This window comes from Ceratotherium simum, chromosome 2 (genome assembly GCF_057802395.1).
Source record: "Ceratotherium simum simum isolate JZ-2026a chromosome 2, ASM5780239v1, whole genome shotgun sequence".
Taxonomy (NCBI): Eukaryota; Metazoa; Chordata; class Mammalia; order Perissodactyla; family Rhinocerotidae; genus Ceratotherium; species Ceratotherium simum.
This window is the reverse complement of record NC_141901.1, coordinates 82,252,224-82,257,865: the sequence shown is the minus strand read 5'-3', so window position 1 is coordinate 82,257,865 and position 5,642 is coordinate 82,252,224.

Below are 5,642 nucleotides of genomic sequence, written 5' to 3'. Positions count from 1 at the left end.
ATTAATTTTACATGAAAAATGATGCTCAAGATCAGTGGAGATCAAAAAGATGAAATGCCATGTTTAGTGCATTAGATTGGAAAATATTTAAAATATGGATAATATCTAGTGTCGGTCTCCGTAGATGGGAATGTCACTATCTCTTTTGATGCTATGTTGCATTACCCATTACAATTTTAAATGTGTATCGTTTTTACCAGAGATGATCTTGCCAGGTCAATCTATCAGTAATACTAAAACATGTTTTCTGGGACATATGTATAAGTCAGTTCCTTGCAGTGTTATTGGGAATAATTTATTAAGCCATGTTAACACTTGCTATGGAATGACATTTCGCCATTCAGAGGACCAAGGGAGACACACATAGGCATCTTGTAGAGTAGTAGGAACAGTACAATCCAACACAATATTCTTGAGAGAAGTTCTACCTTGTGGTATTTTATTTCTCTCCAGGCACATTCTGGAGAGTGGAAAATCAAAGAAAGGTACAGCATCTTCAGTTGGGGTATCATGAAGTACTCTTTAGAGCTTAGAATTCTACAAAGTGGTTGCTGCTACTGCCCTTTAATGACCCAGGACAGAGATTGTACCCTGTTTTACCTGTTCTGCATCCTGCCTCATTTGCCTTTCTCCAAAGTGAAAGCACACTAGATTCCCGATAATATTTAAATCATTCTTTACTCAAAATGTTTAAGTGATTACGTAAAGGCTGAACAGATTCAGGAAAAAGGGGAGAAATCAGCCCTTGTTCTTAATCTAACTACTGTATTTCTTTGTAGTATACTAAGGAGCAAGTCTTTACTATCCAGGCCTTCTAGAAGTTTCCCAAGTGGATAGTTGCCAGATCTTTGGAGCCAGGTCTATGGACTGCCTTTATTTCAGAATTCCCCCATTTTGTTGCACAAACCCAGTGGTGACAAAACCAAGGCCAGCAGAAATTATCTGGCCAACAGAGATATTATTTGGTTTGCTCAGTGTTGACCTGTTCCGTGCTGTAGACAAACATATAAAGAAACAAATGTATTTAAAGATTAATCTTCATCAAAATATGGATTTAAAAATAAACCAAAAAGTAAATTGATAATATTTAAAAATGATGAGATTCCTGGATTTGCAGTCTCTCTTGCAAGGCTGGAAGATAGGGCAACACTGGGCCACGCACCTAAGTGGTAATAATTATCTGAATTGCCTCTGTTAGACAAAACGCGTATTCTCCAGTTTGCCGGGATACCCAAATAGCCCTATTATTTTTTTTTACGCTGAGACTACATGTTCATTGCCATTTATTATCTGTTGTTTTACATATCACAGAGTTAGGTATCAATATACCTCTTAACAGGCAGGGGGGTAGAATAAAAGTATGGTACTATGATTCAGTGGGAGAAAGGATTTTTTCAAACACCTGGATGGCTTAATTTACGTTGCATATCAGCCACCCTCTCCATCCTCCTCATAAACATTTGAGCTCATTTGAACTCAAATCATAAATACTGCTTCATGTATGATGTTCCCTTCTCTTTCCTTTTTCTCATTCCTACTCAGAAAGATAATGAAATTATAATGTCCATTATTCCCTTCTAATATCCTGCAAATTTTACAGCCTCAGGAAAATGTTCCTGCTCTGAAAAGAATTGTATTGTACAATGTCCAATTTGAGGGCTATTCTTCTTCCCGGAAAAGATGAAAGCAAAATAGTAACTTCACCTTCTGGCTAATGATAACATCACTTCCACCCTAATAAGTAAACCTTTTCTTTCCCTGTGCTTCTGCATGTCGTTTTTCAAAGATCTCCTTTTTCATCCGTGGAGTTTCCCTGTGAGCATCTATTAATGCACAGACTTTTTATTTTGACCACATTTATTGTAAGGTCTCTCTCAGACAATATCACCTTTCCTTCAGATCACACTCCCAACTCAAACACTTCTCTAGCCATTTTAAAAATAAATAAGTAAATGTGTCCTTTAAAAAAAAAGTCACATTATCTAAAACATCTTACCTGAGAGAAGGGGAAGAGAAAATACCTTCTGTGCCTCTTTGATATACTAATAATTTTCCAAGTTTGAGATGAAAAGAATTTGCATCTATTTCTACAAGCTTGCTCTTTTAAAATTATTTAATGGGCCAATGAAATAATGGCCATGGAGTCTGGGGGACTTGTCTTCTGGCTGATGTGTTCATTGACAATGTTTAGAGTTCTGGAATGCCTCAGGGAAATAAGTACTTTCAAAACAGCCTCTCTTTAATATCTGTTTCAAGGGAAAGAGGGACATTGGTGATGCTGAGATGAGGAGATTTTTATTTCCATAATTTAGTTTGAGTGTCTCAAAGCACAGTTAGTTTGATTTGTCTTCTTGCGTTCCGGACCACAGGTGTTTCCCATTAAGACAAGCAAGCTGACTTTAACGGAATCCAGCAGAGCAGTGGGCACAGAATGCCTTCTGTGAACTGCCAATAATTATTTGTCCTGGCTTTGTTTCTGGAGATTCTACTTAAATTGGTTCAAAAGCTGATAATCTGTTTCATCCCTAAAGATTAACCCCTCAAAAAAGAAATGAGTGTGCTTCCACGTAATTGGACTGAATAAAAGAGCTCTCCTAATATCGTTGTTAAATTAGAGAATGATTTTTAAAGTGTGATAAAAGGAGGCTTCGGAAGAGCACTCAATATGTAGCACTGCTAATAAAATAGCTTCATCAATTCTCTGTCTTTGCAGCAGACAATGGGCTGAGTAATAAATCTAAACCGGCTAGTACCTAAATGCTTATATTAGAAAACATGCTGACTGCTGAGTCTGCTCTGAAATATGAATTTAAACTTAAGACATCATTTACAAACTTATTCTAATTTGCAGTACTCTGTGAACCAAGATGCAGTTTTTAAAACTTGTTTCTCAGCAATCCACTGGTCTTAAAGTGGTCATAGTCTCTTCTCAAAGAATGAGTGGATAGACGCACTTCAACACCCACTGGGAATGTGGTCAGCCAATGACAAATGGATTACAATACAAAGTACTTTACGGTAGCCCACTTTCCCCTCCTTCCATTTAAATTACATTGCGTGGCATCTTCTAAAGTGGGCTTGGATGAATTCACTCTCTTTAAATATAACTGATCTTGAAAGAAAATCTGTGCTTATCTACTGTTTCAGAAAAGAGGGCAGATCTCACATACACAATGTGGCTGGTTTAGTATATTAGAGTCACCGTTTGAAGTATAGCTCTTGGAGGAGTCTCAGGAAGACTTTCCAGAACTAGATAAGCTTGATGATAAAATTAAAACTATACTGAATTGTTTGAACATTATTCCTTATTCACATTTTTTACTAATAAATTTCTACTAACATATATGACCAATATGAATTAATTACAATAGCTTTCAAGGACACAAGTTTAATTTGAAAGCATGTATTTTAGTCTAAGAAAATTAATACATTTTTCATAAGAACTAAAAAGTTAAAGACTAACTTAGAGTCCAAATTAAAAAGAAAACACATTATATTTAATTCAATTGCTATCATTTATTTTGTAATACATAGTCCACAGAGATGCCTACGGAGCCACTGGATTCCAGGATAGATGAGAAGATAGGAAGAAAGTACATAATGATTTTAAATTAGTTTAATTTTCAGACCCAAAAACCTTCCAGGAGATAGAATTATCAAGAGTTATCTCAGAACTACTGCAGAGAATCTTTGAATAATCATAGAGAATGAGATTAATACTAAAAACAATATAGATAGGCAGATATCCAATTTTTCAAAACAAGGGGAAAATGGAGGATTCTTGAAGTTACGGGCAACCAAACTTATTTCTGTGGAAAAATAATGTGATGTAGTTGTTAAGCAAATGGCTTGCATATACTAAGAATATAAAGAGGTCATTAATAAGAATCAGGGACATCGAGAGGAGGAAGTCAAACTAAATTAACACTATTTCCTTTTTGATAGGGTTGGTTACTAGTAAGTAGTCCAGTGAATACTGGAGAATACTTATTTTGCTTTCAACAAAAAAGCTATTCTTATTTCTTATATTATATGAAGACATAAGATAGAAAGATTTAGGGCTGTATGACAGTTGTCATCAAGGACTTTTAACATCTAACTCTACTGTGTTCCTTTTTTTTATTCTCGTACTTGCAATGCATGACTTCAGATGCTCTTGACTTCAACTGTTCTCCCTCCAGCAGTGGCTTCCATGATCAGCTCTGCATGGGCTCACACCAGCTTCACTCCTGTGCACCTCCCTTTGAGTCTGCAGCACACACTCCCACCTCCCACTATGTGGACTCAACCTTGTGGGATATCTCATTGGGCACCCCCTACAGTCATAACCCAGAATTTCAGAGGATTAGCACTGTCAAAACACTGACCTCTAGGCTACTGAGCCAACTGACAAAATTGGTCATAAGATGCATTTCATCCAGCTTCTCACACTCTTACACAGAATTAAGGAATTAGTCATCCATGTTATAGCCAACCTGATAATACATCCTCATATGGGCTCCCCCTCCTCTGCTCCGTGACCCTTTCTTCCCCCAAAACCTTTCTAGATTTCACAGTTTTTCCTTTTGTATCCTAGTTTGATCACTTGAATTGTGCTTAACATCTGGATCTTTTCTCTCAGCCTATAAACATGCCCAACTTTTTCTCACCCAAAAGAAAAAAATGCAAAATAAAAAATAATGTCTTGAGGGCACATTCTGATCTAGTTATTGTCCTGTTCCTTTCCCATCAAGGATCTCAAAAGATTAGCCCACAGTTAGTGGGCTAGTTCTTATACTTTCACCATCCACCTACTCATCAACCAACAACAATCTTACTCTGACCCCAACATGTCTCTAAAACCCTTCCTGCTAACACCTTCAAGGACATCTAATTGCTAAGTAAAATAAACACTTGTCAGTTACCTTACTTGACTTTTTTGCTTCTTTGATAGTGTTGAGGAATCTTCTTAAGACTCTCTTTTCAGATTTGCTGACACCATGCTCTATTTGTTGTTTTTAACAGTTCCTCCTGTAGTGTATTTCTTCTCTGTCTGCCTTTGGAATGTTATTGCCCTTAAACTTGTACAGCTTTTCTTCTTCTGCAATGGCAAAATCATTCACGCTTCTAGTTTGAGTAACAGTCTATCCAAAATGTGTATGCATCCAAATCTCTATCTCTAGGACTGACTTCATGGAAGAATTTTAACTTCATCTCTCTGGATGACCCACAGGCAACAAAAACTTAATGTGTACAAAACTGTACTCATGATTTTCTCCATGCTCACTTGTAAAATTGTTTCCCTCCATCCTTTCCTATCTCAATTGTTTGCCTAACGTTAAATAAGTTAACCCATTCAGAATCACTGGAATCTTTTTTGATTCTTCTTTTTCTCTCCTAACCAAACTAAAGTCCTACAGGTTTATCTTCTAAATAGTTCTTGACTACATCTCCTGCCAGTTCCCTGATCTTGTCTTTACTCTGTTACTTACATTATCACAATACATTCCAAAGAAGATAAGTTAATTATATTTATCATGTCCATTACTTTTTCTACGGAAACTGTCCTTTTAAAGGGGTAGCTCTATGTAGTGATGTATATAACCCTGTTTCCTTTGGCTATAATTGATTGAACTTGGTAGGAGTATACAATCTAATGACAA